At 40.6% G+C, this 15709-nt stretch overlaps 2 non-coding genes across 2 annotated transcripts; both read left to right on the top strand.

Annotated features, from left to right (window-relative positions):
- The first annotated feature begins 6452 nt into the window (after positions 1-6452).
- Positions 6453-6524, top strand: trnat-ugu (transfer RNA threonine (anticodon UGU)). Its single transcript has one exon. It is a non-coding gene; the product is annotated as a tRNA-Thr (tRNA).
- A 3950-nt stretch (positions 6525-10474) lies between these two features.
- trnai-uau (transfer RNA isoleucine (anticodon UAU)) lies at positions 10475-10568 on the top strand. Its single transcript has 2 exons — positions 10475-10512; positions 10533-10568. It is a non-coding gene; the product is annotated as a tRNA-Ile (tRNA).
- Positions 10569-15709: the final 5141 nt, after the last annotated feature.

The raw sequence follows: 15709 nt of genomic DNA, 5'->3' as shown, positions 1-15709 counted from the left end.
GGCTAAGCCCCCTTTCTTTTAGCCCAGGTTCGATCTGTCTCCCAGAATCACCAGGGCGCACGCACACACACACCCGTGCCGTTGAAGTGCTCTGCTTCATTTCTAAGGGCAACTCAACATTCACTCCTACCCCGTGAAAAGAAAAAAAACAGCGTCCGCAGCAACAACAGCTCAGGTCTCTGCACAGGAGATAAGCTGCTCCCATCTCCTCTGCTCTGCGGCTCCTGCGGAGTGGAGTCCTGCCTGGAGCCGTGTTTGCAGGCGGCGGCTCCCCGCGCCTTGTCTGTGCGTCGTGTCCAAGAGCTCCTGGGAGGAAGAGAGAGCCCTCCCACTCGGGGGCTTTTCCACGGTCTGTGTGAGGAGGGGCGGGTGTGTCCAGTAGCTTATCTCGTTCTGTTGTCTCGCGATGTCTATTCACTATACTACATCCCTTCCTTTGTTATTTTTAAAGTCTATAACTTTATCATACAATTGTAACAATTTTATATCAACACACAGTAAACGGTTATTAACTATTACAACAAAATGTATATAAACCCTTTCATTTCTATTCAATACATTCATCTTTTTTACAACAATTTCTATACGTACCAACTCAAATTTTAGTTCAATTTCTACTTAAGTCACTTCTAAATATCACCTCATTTCTAGCAGTCTAAGCAACATCTACATAGATAACACAAACAAAATAGGGCAATTTAACATTTGGAGAGCTATGCAAGTCCTGTATTTTTAAATGTCTCTGTAATGAGCCAGTTTCCTGATAACCCTGCCACTAATGGTTGTTACTTTACTACTGGGTAAAGTTACTGGCTTTCCTACGGATGTACTCTCCACTGTCTGAGGACTCGGCACTTCCTGCACGTCAGAAAGTCCTGTATTCTCAGCATTTTGTGTTTCTGCAGATTCAAAATCAAGATCCAATGGAGGAGTGTTCAAAGATGTTTTACATTTCTCATTATTTTTGAGCCATCTTCCACATTCACTAACTCAAAGGAGTTACAAGAGGTGTTTCTCAATAACACATAGCGAGTGTCTTTGAGTGTCTTAAAGCTTTTTTCAGGTATCTTTGAAATCTTTCAATTTTGCCATTACATCTCGGATAGTAAGGTGATGCACGGATGTGTTTAATTCCACGATTAATTCCACAAGTTTAATTCCACAATAGTCAGAAATGATTCAAACAACTGTCCTATGAATTGCCTGCCATTATCTGTTACTACCTCTAGTGGATAACCAAATCGTGCAAAGATGTTCATCAGCTCTCTAATAACTGTGGCTGAAGATATGTCTGATACAACAACCGCCTCAGGTTTAGAAGTATAATAGTCTATGACAGTCAATATGTATTCATTCTGAATGGGACCTACCAGGGCAATGCCCAATTTTGTCCAAGGCCTTGGTGGTAATTCAAGTGGTTGGAGAGGTTGATCCTCCTGCAATGGCTGATTCAACACACAAGTGGAACAATTCCTGATTAGTCTTTCAACATCACTGTTCATGTTGGGCCAGTAAAAGTTGCTTCTCAGGTACTGTTTTGTACGAGCTACACTGTGATGAGTCTCATGTGCTATTTTCAGTGCTTGTCTGATTTTTGTTTTCGGTAACACAATCCTCTGTCTTCTTAAAAGCAGTCCATCATATGTAGATAACTCCAACCTACACCTGTGGTATGGCTGCAGTTCGTCTGGAATTGGATTAGGCCATTGTCCTTTTTCCACTATGGACATCAACAATTTCAATGTGTCATCTTCGTTTGTTGCTTGTTTAAGTTCCTCAAGTGTCAGTGCATGCAGTTCATAAGTGCTGATTGAAAGCACTCTATCAACATAGGTGTCTTCATAACCAGTGTCTTCTGTGTCTGGTAAAGGAAGACGTGACAATGAGTCTGCGACATTGGTTTTCCCTACTATGTGTTCAATTTTGTAATCATAAGGCCATAATCTCAATCCAAGTCTTTGTATCCTGGGTGGTAACAATGTTGCCTTTTTGGGATTGAACATATAAATGAGGGGTTTATGATCCATTTGAAGTGTGAACTTGCCTCCCCATAAATATGTCCTAAAATGTTCCACTGCCCAAACACAACCCAAGGCTTCACGCTCTATTTGTGAGTAATGCCTTTCTGTTGGGGTAAGTGAGCGACTTGCATATGCCACTGGTTTGTTCTGTCTATTTTCTTGTCTTTGTAGCAATACTGCTCCAAGTCCTAAAGGATTCGCGTCACTGATCACTACTGGTGGTGCATCTAGTTTGGAGTATGCCAGACATGGTTCAGTTACAAGTGCTCTTTTCAACTCGGCAATGGCTTTCTCAGTTTCCGATGTCCATTCCCACTTCTGTCTTTTCCTCGTTAGTTTTCTAAGAGGTTCTGATATGTCTGCATAATTAGGAATAAATTTCATCAAAAATCCACAAGTTCCTAAGAATGAGCGCAAAAGTGCAACATTCTCAGGTCTCGGCGCACTGCAAACATGCATAGTTGAATCAAGAGCACTTAAAAGATGCAAAAAGTTTCAAATAAAACAGAATTGAAAGACAGTCGAGTAAGGAGGTAGAAAAAAAGCACTTCCCCGTCTGGGAATTAACCACCGTCGCACGTGTGACTGGATACAAAAATAATAGATTAATTTGTGCCCAGTCTCTTGAAGCTTCAATGCGATTATTTTTCCTTCCTTATTTCTTCATTCCCATGCATTTACTCTATAGTAGAGGAAACGCGAAAGTGGGAAACTGCAGGCATTCGTCGTGAGTGGTGGATTGTGATCAGTGAGCATCTGGACAAGTCTGTTCCATTACCTTTTCCATTGGGGATGTAGCACAGCGGTAGAGTGCATGCTTTGCATGGATGAGGTCCCTGGTTCAATCCCTGGCATCTCCAGGTGCTTTATATTCACATTGCAATCTTCTGTTGAGTGAGAACTCTTTGCTCGTGTTCAGAGAGAGCCAGGTTTACACAATTAAATGCAGGCACACTCGACGTGCTGCAGAGTTGCGCTGCTGTTTTAAATGTACCTCATTTAGTTCTGTTAAATCTTAAATTATTTGAACTAATAATTTAGTTCAAATTCAGGAAATCCAGAGATTGCTTCACACTTGTGGCTGTTGCAGAAAACACCTGTTGAAACTCACCCGGGATTTCCTGAGAGATCATTCAGCGAGCGAATCCTCCTTCTGAACTCCGCACTAAACTGAAAGCTTCACGAATTCCTCACTGCGTGTCCTGTACTGTTACAAGTGCTTTCGTGTAGATGTGAAACACTCCATAAACACACTTTGAACTTTTTCCATTTGTTAAGGAAAATGCAAAAGAGCATGACAAGTATTGATCGTATAAAATATCCATGGCACAACTCGAGAAAGTACTGAAGGACTACACATCGACTTTTGATGATTACAAGAGATTCAAGAAACACAATCGTCCGCAGCTGGGTTTGGATCCTGAACTCTAGAGTTAAAAGAACATAAGCAAAGGATATGACCAATAAACTCTCTGAATTGCCTTATAGTTTATGAAATAAAACAATTTCTTAATAAATTCTAACTGTTGATAGACGATTTATTGAATTTTAACAAAATCACAATTACAAACTTTTTCGGTTAAACTTTTATTCACATACTCTAACATAAATAAACGTTAGTGTCTTCCGGTGTGTGAGCCAATTTCTCCAACAAATATTTGTTAGTCTGTCGGGCTGTGCAAGGTGTTAAGAAATAGAATTTCGAAAAGACAGGCTCCCTAAGCTTAACATCAAGGCTGTTTTCTCTACAGAAATGCTCTTTAAATTTCAGCACTGTTGCAACTCCCTTTATAAAGGGTGTGCACACGTATACAACCAAGTCATTGAAATATTTTTTTAATTATTGTTCCAAAAAACGTTCCATTTGTTTTCTTTTTAATGTTGTTGATTAAAAGATTTTATTAAATGAGAAAAAAATCTGAATGTGAAAAAAGGTTAAATGCTATTGAAAAAAATCAGTAATGTGAGGAAAGATGGATTTTAGGAGCCCCTTACCTCCCCATGTCATGCTGTATTTCTCACTCATTCTACTGGGCGTGGTGCCGTCGCTTCATGATAAAGTCTGTCAGTGGTCATTCCAGATGGGTCAGGTATGACTGCTCTTCGGAACAAGAGACAGGTGACTTGCGAGGATCCCGACAGTGTTGACCTTCTTTCAGAGCCTGGATAGCTCAGTCGGTAGAACATCAGACTTTTAATCTGAGGGCCCAGGGTTCAAGTCCCTGTTTAGACAGTTGTGCCGTTCTTAAGTCTATTGTGAATGTCATTCTAAATAGTCTTTTATCTTTCACTCTTCTAGCTGTACTGTGGTTATTTTAAATGTCCATTACTTGTATTTACAGTAGTGTATTTAGCGTTTCATTTCACAAACCGAAAATGTTCAAGTAGATCTTGTCACTCTACTCACGTAATCATCTAAATTAAATCACAGTAGAGTACAGAACACGCAGTGAGGAGCTCACACAGTGAGTACTCTTGAATACGACAAGAGGAAAGGCACACTGCACATCTGCAGAACATCACGTCCGAGTTTACAGTGACAGCAGAGGTTGGAAGCGACGTAGTTTTTTAATACTCGCTCGCTGAACGATCTCTCAAGAAACCTCGGTGGAGATTTAACGGGTGTCTAATAATCACGTTCAAAAAGATGACGATAAGTTTTTTTTTTTTAACTAGGTAGCCTTAATGGCAACACGGTGTGAGTAGATCTTAAAGCAGCTGCAGAGTACCCGTAATGGCAACACAGTGCTTTGAGTTCGGCTTTTCTTATTTCTTCTGCAGAACCAGTGGAATCGGAATATACTGATCCGCATAAGAAGCGCTTTCGGTTTCTGATCATTTTTATTGAGCGCTGCTCTAAGTACCACAGGCAAGATGACTGGTGGTCTAAGGCGTTGCGTTCAGGTCGCAGTTAACCCTGGAGACGTTTGTTAAAATCTCACTTCTAATAAAGAGGTCTTTCTCGTTAGAGTAGAAACGATAGAAGCCTTAAGCGGGAAACAAATCACAACATCTCGCATTTCACGTGTTTAATGTTAACTGTCTCAGTGGTTGCCTCGGTGATTGATGGCTCTTCTCCCTCGCAAGGTGACGGCAAACTTCTTCAGAGAGGGAGTCTCCCACGCACGGCTTTTCTTTATCAAGAGCTGAGACAACAGAAACAGACTTCCAACTGACATGAATTACTTCTTGAGCGTTTATGACTGTCTTTAAAAGCTGAGAGCAGGTGAAAAAGTCTTTGGAAATGAGGCAATGACTGCTGACAGTAAACAGAGCTGACGCTCAGCAGCAGACAAGCGCTCCTCGTTAGTACAGTGCTGAGTACCCCCTCTTGTTGCGCTGGAGACTGGGGTACGTTTCTGTGACAGGGCGCTGGTTTAATTTTTTAACAACCTGAGTTCACTTAAAAAAGTATGTACTGTGTACTACGTTTCGGACTAGATAGTGCGGTAGAATATGGAGATCATCTCCAGCTTTGAGCTCAACTGCAACAAGAAGTCATGCTAAATGTAGTATAGTGAGTAGACATCGCCAGACAACAGAACGAGAGAGTAGAAGGCGGGAATATATGGTGTAAGGGCGTGATCTGTGTAGTTAATAAAATAGTTAAAATAATATAAAAACGTCTCTAAATTTAGATACACAACATTTATGGCGACGAGAGATGAGTGCTTGACGGACTCAAAGCGAGCAGAACACTGCAGATTTTAGTATCGGGGCTCCCGTGCAGCGGATTTTCGCCAACCTCCCTGGAGAAAAAGGTACACATTAACAGACTGTAGCTGCCTTAGACGCTTACTTTACACCGCGGAGAAAAGTGGTTTTGGAACGGCATAAATTTAGGCAGAGAACTTAGTCTCAGGACGAATCTGTTGATGCTTTTGTGACTGAACTAAGAGAACTGGCTAAATCTTGTGACTTTGGAGTATTGGAAACTGACATGTTAAGAGATCAACTTGTGGAAAAATGTGCACCTAAGAGACTATAAATTGCTGCAGGAGGAAGGGCTGACTTTAGAAAGAGCTCTTACAGTCGCTAGAATTCATGAAGCAGCTCAAGCAGAATCAAGAATGCTTTCTGACCACAGTGACAAAGTGACACTGAACGGGGCGCTCGCTCAAAATTTACAAACAAAAGCCGAGCAGCAGGACGCAGTCATGCTAGAGAAATAGAAGAACAGGGGACGGCTGGCATTACATGTTACAGGTGCGGACTAACAACGCACAAAGCAGATGAATGCGGAGCGTGAACAGCAAAATGTCTACACTGCAAGAAAACAGGACATTGTGCACAAGTCTGCAGAACATCACGTCCGAGTTTAAGGACAAGTATCCCTTTTATTGTTGTTGCTGCCTCCAGTTTACATTTGGCGATGTAAACCAGATTCAGAAAAAAATAATTTGAACAACCTTATTCCCATGCTTCCTCGAAGGCGCGGTGGCCAAGTGGTAAGGCGTCGGTCTTGTAAACCGAAGAGCGTGGGTTCAAGCCCCACCCGTGCCTGTTTCATTTGTCACCGCTTTCCTTCAGTTTCAAAGTCTTAAAAAAACTCGCAATGTAGGGATCTCAATAGTAAGAGAACATAACTGTCGCCAGTGATTAGTGTTCCTGCATATCCTGCCTTGTTTTTTAGTCGACAAAGCTTATCTCTCTTCACACCCATCTTCCGAATGATCGCCTCAGCATTGGGAAGGAACGTGCGCTTGGTACAGCCCCCGACTCCACGGTCTGATCACAAATAGATCGGGTGAGCTGTCAGTCCAGGTTGGAAGTTACGTTCGTAAGCACTTAAAATCTGATTTAGGAACGAGAAGACCATGCTTTTTTATACGAGTAAACGATAAAATAATATACTGCCTGCAAGACTATGTCAAGTTCAAGTTCAAGTCCAAGTTTATTGTCATTATACTCATACACAGGTATATGGTATAACGAAATGCTATTTAGCTAGCTCTCGGACATAAGTAGTACAAAGAAAAAAACACAGCAACAATACAATTATATAACAGAAGAAAGACAACAGCCGATGTGCATAAAACAACAACAGGCAGTATGCAAAACAACAAAAAGGTAACAGGTTATGTGCAAAAACATGCATCAAAAGAATGAAATAAAGGGATAGAAATGATGGGGAGTGAGCTTTTGACATGTATGGGAGAGGTAGATTTTCAATGTGTGTTTGGGTTTTTGGTAAGAAAGAAGGCACTGTGAGTTTCAGATCATAGGTGAGAGGTGAGGAGAGAGTGAGAGAGGCTGGGAGTTTAATAGTTTGATAGTGCGGGGGTAAAAACTGTTTCTGAGTCTGGTAGTCCGGACCCGAATGCTCCGCTACCGTTTTCCATGTCATGCTAAACGCCACAAATTGTGTTCGTCCAGTCGTATCAATCGTCCTAAAATTACGGAAAATCGGATGCGACTGGTGCAATCAGCACACATTTTTTCAGGATAGTCGAGCGGTTTAAAACAGCAAATTCACAGCTTCGTGTCTTTTAAGCTTTGTGTTTCACTCTCCAAACAGAGGCACGGGTTCAAATCCCACTTCCGACAGTCAGGCGTTTTACCCTGTCTTTTTTTACCTGCCTTTACACTGTTTCAGTCTTATTGTGCTCACTGACAATCACAGTACGAGGAAAACGGAGAAACTGCTTAGCAAAAACAGGGACAGAAAAAAGCTTCGTAAACACGTGAATGTGGTTAGCAGCAGTAAGGTATGCATTCAAACGTTTAAGGCAGATTTATAACAGCAGCAGAAGAAAGGTGCAGCCTTTGTGAGAATTCGCAGGTTTTTATGCTGCTTGGACTTCTTTCAAGCCTATGAAGTGACCCCCGTTTTATTTTCATTTTCAAACTTCAGAACCGAATAACAAAAAGGTTTCATGTGTGACAGCATTCCGTTGCAAATACCGGTTCCACGATGTATTCAGCGACGGGAATTAAATATTTTAGTGCTGGCTCAAATGCGAGGAATTTCAGAAAAACCCGGAAAAGCAACGCTTGCAGTAAATGACAAATTTAAAGCGTGTAGTCAGCATGAACAGAACAATGCAATGCTCTGTAAAAACGATCTGGAGCCGCAATTACTCTTTTATCTCGGGCAGTTCATTCCGATACGATGTTTCCGCAGAATAAATGAAATGCCAACTCCAAACATGTTGTTGCCATTATTGTTACTCCTGCTGCTGTAGTTTTAAGTTTTAATCAGTGGGTATGTAATGTTGTAAAGGGGCTGGACTACTTTGTTCAGTCCAAATTCCATTATGTGAATTTATGCTTTTTTAATATAAGCATTAACAATACAATGCGTGCTCAAAAACCGTTACTTATTAGCTTAAGAAGCGGCAGTGTTTTGACAAAGTGTGGTATTCGAACAGAAAATGCTGAAGTGTTTAATACTTGCTTGTGAGCAGATCTCCCTCGATTTAGACAAACTCTTGTTCGGCCGATGATTTCATATCAAAATCTGAATCAAGTGGAAAGAAAGCTGAATTACGCTGGGTACTGGGTATCACTGTTACGCCATCAGGTCATGCTAGGAGGATTGGGGGATCAAATTGACACAGAGGGACCCAATGTGGGGGCTGAACCCACAGTTCTGAGATTAAGAGATTCTTGCTCTATGGACTGCGCCTATATAACTCTTGTGCTACAGCAGTAATGTTTCTGGGTGTGGATGAACATGACATAATAGGTTGACAGCAGGAACACGTGGCCCACAGGCAGTGACAGTATCGCTATCACATTTGGCTGCAGTATATTGTGTTGAGAGCAGCAATAACGTTCCTGCAGAGATGGGAGTGCCTTTAATACAGCTTTTTTAATCGGACAGAGTAACAGGAACTGACCTAAAGTTTCGGCTGTGGATCCATCTCCACATGGGGGAAAGAGACAGTAAAATTGCGATGAAGAAACAGAAAGATTTGTGCTCGCTGCAAAGTAGGAAAGAGGTGGTCAGACACATAAAACAGCTTGGTGATAATTTGCAGCGACAGTTTTATGTTATTTAGTACACGATTTCTCTTCATGTTCCTTAAGATGTGTAATTTGTATGTTGGTTGTATGAGAACATGTTCTTCTAAAGTCCTGTCAATTGACAGAGGAGAGCTAGCTGGTGCAGTCGAACAAATCCGTGTCATATTTTTAAAATAGTTTAGCTAATGAGCAACGAGAGTATAAATGAATTCTCCCACCCTCCATTCGAAGATAAAACTCCATGTGCGAGTCTAAGTTTCCTTGAAGCTACTGATGTTCGTCATTATTGGACATTCCCGGTGATATTGATTAAGGAGCTCAATTTTTACTTGTTGTAGTTCAACATGTGCAAAACATTCGTATCCCCTGCAAATATCGGCAAGGTCAGTGATATTCTCAACAATATGTGCCATTGCAATTCGTGCAATTCATGCCATACTTTTTCGAAATGTATTCTGACATGCCAGGATCATATTTAAAAAACTGGTGCCTTAAAATTTCTTGGACTTCAGGATTTTGATAGTCTGTTACATTGTCTTTCACACGTCGGTGTCAGAACTGTGAGACATTTTCATAATCGGGGGGAAGGCCGTAGCAATAAGCAGAAAGTGCATTCACCTTTTCTCAGTGTAAATCCGTGTTGTGGTGAGTTTTTAAAATTGGTTTGCGATTTTCTGAAATATATTCCATACAAAAATATAATTTGGACAGTCGCTATTTATTTGGATATTCCCTTTCAGTGAAGATGTCTGCAGTATTCCAGCCGGATTAGTACTGATCGAAGAGAGCCATCTACAGGCGAAAGGCGACATAACATCACAGCAGCACCATTTAAGGTGGAACGAAAAACACGCATAAGAAGCTGGCGAATAAGAAGCCAACTTAAGCCTCGTAGCAGACCCTGGGAGGCACGCTCAAAATAATCATCTTTCCCAGTACTTCAGAGTCATATTTAGATCGCTTTACTGCAATTTTATTTGACTGATGGGAGATGTGAAGCCATCGAACCTGTACTGCGCTTTCACATTGAAATTGAAGCCATTTCTCATGCTTTCTCTCAGTGTCCGGGCTGCAATTGCGTGTAAAGAAGGCGACTTGAAAATGAAACGTGTAATCACTTTACAGAGGGTCTTCACGACGGGGTGCGTCAGCTAGTTCTCCATTATTGTCAGTTTACTGGACTTCTGAAGAAACCTATCTACAATGAAGATACAAACTGCACGGTTTAAGGCACATGAAGATAAATCTGTTTGCTGATTGACTCAAAACATGTCGATACAAATAATCTGCCAGGCTGATTTACTTGTCCGACCACCTCCCTCCGTCCCCCTTTGCTGTTAGCACAATTCTTTCAGTTTCTTTTCTTGTATTTTCCTTGCTATTTTATTGTTCCTTTTCCCCAGGTGGAGATGGATCCACAACCGAAACCGTTTTCACCCTGTGTTTCTGCACCGTCAGTCTGTATGAAGAACAGAAGTTGCACAGCTCCAGTGGCGCAATCGGTCAGCGCGCGGTACTTATACAGCAGTGCACAGCAGAGTCATGCCGAGGTTGTGAGTTCAAGCCTCACCTGGAGCAGTGTCTTTCTCTACTGAGCGCAACTGTCGAGTTTAGATACTCTTAGATATTTGATGGAGATAAATTAACATCAAACGAACAAGTAACGATTTATTTCGAGTCACAATCAAAGAAGGCTCCACAGCTGAAACGTTGTGTTTACCTCTATTTTCAGCATGGAATAAACCTATACTTTTCCATTTGCAGCCCACACATGCTGTGATGCAGCTCCCTACTTAAATTACTATCAGCTGTATACCTCCAGTTGACCTGTACACAAATATATGAGAGGGGTCTACTGAGACGAGAGGAGCACTGAAGACTTGATAAAGCTCTCGCATTAGATTATGTGTTTATGTTGTTCCCCAGATTTGTTTTAATGTTCTTTTTCTTTTGAAGTTGTTGTGTTTGGTTGTTTTTTTATAGTTGCTAGACAACTACAGGGATTTACCTAGGTTCCCGTAAGACTTCTCGTTTTGTGTTTGTTGTGTTTTCGGGTTACAACATTTTTTTTTTTCTATTGATAGGACCCCACGCATTACTGTGGGACTAGTTAACTTTAGTTCATACATTGTACCTGAAATTACCACATAAACTACTACTGTACTCTGTTTTCCTTTTTTTTTAAAAAAAGGCAAACCTAATGTTTGTTTCTCCTTGCTTCTGATTGGTAGCTACAACGGGTCAGTTGCAACAAACTGGCTGCTGAAATTTGTCAGCAGCTCTGTAGCAAACCTGTTTTCAATTGCAACAAACCTAAAATAACAACTGCTCCCCATTAGATGTTACTAAAGTAGGAGACTAAGCAGACGAAGTGGAACAATAGATTACATTGGAACTGTCCTGAATGTAGTGGAAATAATATCGTCATTAAGTAATGAACAATTGCTTTCCAGACACTACAATTATTCACAAGGAATTTTATCAATACATATTTTATTAATAAAAGTGTAATATCTTAATAATGAAGTTTAATGTTATCTATATTAGTAGCTGTATTACAGGTAATGCATGCACAGACTTTATTATACTATAATGAATTTTCAGGTATCCCGGGGAGAGAACTGAAATGAAGGAAATACATATTTAAAAGGGGTGTAAGTCTTAAATGTGTTCGTTCACATAGGGGTGTTAATTGAATAGATTTGTTGTAATATTATTTGACTCTACACTTCTGTTTCTCAGGAGACAGCATTAATATCGGGGATTTGCGGATACAGATAATAAGTTGTACTATACAGGCAAATGTATGGTTACCTTAATGAAAAAAACTCTTATCATTAACCTTTTCAACATTATTATTTAAGACAGTCTTTCAGAACAGTATTCTCGTATTAGTGGCTATAGTCTAATGATAACGGTGGTGAAACAGGTGAAATGTGCGGAAAGAATTGGAGATGGAACAGGAGACTCATCCAATCGATAGAAAGCTTGGGTAGGACTGCACAAACACGATGCCAGTACTTAGTAGCGTCATTTAAAAAAATACGTGGTTTAACAATATCAACTGCTCTTCTGTGAGCTCAGCTCCACTACTAGTAATACATTGCCCAAATTTTCAAATTAGATACATGTGTTTTCTACATGTATATAATTGGTACTTTTTTTTGTTTTAACTGATTTAAAATATAATCTTTATAAAACAGACAAAGGGTTTATGTGTCGCGCATGAAATTCACACACAAGTAAGGAAAGATATCGCGCTTAGGAAGAAATCCAGAGTGCAGACGCCGGCGATTGAAAACAACCACATACAGCCTGTATGTGCTCTACCACTGAACTAAACTTCTGACAACTACTGTATCTTTATCTGCAGCACTTTCTTTTAGGAAGAGTGAGGAGTCTACAAGCCTAGAAAATAAGACAACTAAGTGAAAGATAAATTTTCACTTCTTGATTAAAGAACATAAAAAACACCTTTCTTCCAGCCAGATTCAAACCAGAGAGAAAAGAGTTCCCAGCTGTTTCCACTATATTCCTCCGCTCTTACAACTGAGTTATCGAAAACACAGGAAGCCCACCTTTTGTCTTACATAAAGCACAATGTAGTGCAGTGGTCCTATTTATTTAAATCCCAGTTCGAAATCAAATCTCATTCCCATAGTCCTGTTTAGTTTGAATTTAAGCAGTTGTAGCAGCAATACTTGGTAATAAGACAGAATTAAGCGTTGCTGTGCTTTCCTAAATGAGGCCCCATCTCACTCTCCATCTCTGTGGTGCAGCCACAGAGAAAGTATTCATGCAGGCTGATTTAAGATATTTTCTTTTGATAAGGGACAGCTCCCAAACAGGGATGCATTTAGATAAGCCTGGCTATCATGATCAATGGTCATCCATTGGCGCCTATCTGTCTAGGGAGTGCCAAATGGACATCTGGACTGCATTCCTAAGTGTCAGGAGTAAGTGACTCGTATCTCACCTTGATCAACCAATCAGGGATTTGCAGGGCGTGGTAACACCACGTGGGTCTCCAATGCCCGCCAAAATCTCAACCAATCAGCACACATCTGTGTCTTGGTTAAAAAGGGAGCGCAAGCTCAGATCGGGGCTCTCCTTGGCCATTTTCGCGCATCCTCAGAGACAATCACATGATAACTGCTGTTGTCTGCACTGGGACTTGGACTTTGTTCTAAGCGCGAGGCCGAGGATCCCATACGTACTCAGAATTCTACCAACGTGAATGCTCCGCTTGATCAACGGCAGCCTACAGTTGGACCCTCGTCGACAACCTGAATAGCTTATTCAGTAGCAGCGCTGGTCCGGGAACGAACCAGCTTCTTCCCGGGCAAAAGAGTGACTTGTGCGGACTCGCGGTCACACTCTGTGCATAGATACTTTCTACTAGCCAGCTGGACTGCTGGTAGATCCCCTCGGAGCAATGACTGCCCTGCGCGTCGCAGTTAGATTCCTCCGCCCGTCCAACTCCGAGCTGCACCTCTACTGGTTGGCCGGTAGCCAGAGGACGCCGGGACAACGCCCATTGGACAACCACTGGAACCAAGGCTGCAACAGAGCCTGTCAGCTGGTTTGGTGTTCGTGCCGGGAAATTCCAAATCCATACACAGTGGATAAGTAAACCCCATGTCCTACATTGCGTCTCGAGAATTCAATTGTACCTCAACACAAGTTGTTATCAATTTAATTCACGAGTATTGCATTTACTTCCGAGTTCAGAGTAACAGTGGGTAATAACGCTGATTAGCGATTTTGTAACCGAACGATATATATTGACATATATTCTCTGTTGTGTATCTCTTTGTGTTTGCATCTCTTCGAGATTATATACCTTGTATATTGATAATCCTCACAGTAAGGTCTGCCGCTTGTATCCAGGCAGACTGGTATATGTTTGGTGCACAATTTATATTAATAACTGTATCTCGTGTATTGAACATGTGTGTGTGCGTTGTTAGTTGTTCTGACGATTGATTTTCTAAAAACCACAGCGAACCACCTCGTGATTACTGCTACATGAATAATTGTCTCAGTAAACCCATCAAACCTGTACACAGCTAAGGAAGAGTAGCTCGGAAAATACCCAACTCAACAAGCGAGCGCATTGGTTGCTCTTGCTCTTAATGCAAGGAGCTGTTTTTTATTTCACATTCATCATTATTATCCAAAAACAGCTGCACAACTGGTCGCATTTGTGATTATGTCACTTCTCTGCAAAACTGGAAACTACTGTAGGTTTATGTAGCGCCAATACATTTAGCTGCTACTCCTGCTGCTACTCCTTCGTCCTGTTTTAAAAAAAAACATAAACAATTTTCTAATGAACAACTCATGAATTATTGCCAGGATCTATATTTAGCGTTTGGTAGTGATAACACTGCAGATATTGATTGAGTAGAAATTCATGATGTATTAACAGCTTTATCTGAAGCGAGAAGTCCTAGAACGCCATCTATGAAGTTTTAGGATTCATACCAAGAAATGCCTTTTATTTCCCACCCCAACTGCTGCTTTGGCATTACACATTATGTGAACATTACCAGTTTTGGTAGCTTCTGGGCACGATTTTTCTAAATTGAAACTTATTACAAAATTCTTGTAAATCAGGACTAATTTTAATATCAAATGAAATTACTACAGAAGAAAAGGCTTAACTGAAATATGAATAAGACTATGCAAGCCTAAAAAGTAGAACAATTCAATTTCTATAACTTATTTTTAATTTTTTTAGAAATTGGCTCACACACTGGAAAAGACTAACGTTTCTCTTTGTTAGAGTATGTGAATAACAGTTTAACCCCAAATGTTTGTAGTTGTGATTCTGTTAAAATTCAATAAATCGTCTATCAACAGTAAGAAATTATAAAGAAAGAAAAAAAATGTTTTATTACATAAACTATAAGACAATGAAGAGAGTTTACTTCGCTTTTTTTCTTTTGACTTATGCGTTCAGGATCCGAACCCATCTGTGGACGGTTGTGTTTCTTGAATCTCTTGTAATCATCAAAAGTCGTTGTTTTGTGCTTCAGTTTTTTCTCGAGTTGTACCATGGATATTTTATATGATCAATACTTTACATGCTCTTTTGCATTTTTCTTCACATACAGAAAAAGTTCAAGTTGTTCATATCACAGAAGATTGCAATGTGAGTACAGTAATATAAAACACCTGAAGATGCCAGGGATTGAACCCCGGACCTGTGGAGCAGTAAGTGACTTGTAACGCTGACATAAGAAATACTTACATAAAGTGCTTTTACTGACCATATTACAAATCACAGGAAGTAAGGTCTTAAAACATTGGGCAGTAGTGGGATTTAAACCCACGCCCCTGAGAGAGTGGAGCCTAAAATCCAGCATATTAGACAATTCAGCCACACTACCTCTGGCCCCTTCTCCTTTCCTCTCGTTGCTGAGTATAGGTGCCTTCATGCAATTGAGCCAGTTTTGAATCCCAGCCAATACATCTCCAAATCTTTTCAAATGAATCTGTGATCTTGTAGCACATCCTCTGAAAGAAGCAATCGAAATTGGAAACGTCTTCTTCAACACTGAAAAGCTCAATTAGGACGAAGCAGTTGTACACAGGACAGCAGTACCGTATATGTTCTTGATTGATTCAGACTCGTTCTCAGTGGTTCTTGCTCACCAAATAACTTAAAAGCTGAGGAAGAACGCTACGAAAAATACTAATCAAAATACAAAATA

Source organism: Lepisosteus platostomus, chromosome 5 (genome assembly GCF_059453375.1).
Source record: "Lepisosteus platostomus isolate fLepPlt1 chromosome 5, fLepPlt1.hap1, whole genome shotgun sequence".
NCBI lineage: Eukaryota > Metazoa > Chordata > Actinopteri > Semionotiformes > Lepisosteidae > Lepisosteus > Lepisosteus platostomus.
The sequence above is the reverse complement of the archived record's forward strand: the minus strand, read 5'-3'. Positions and strand labels throughout refer to the sequence as shown.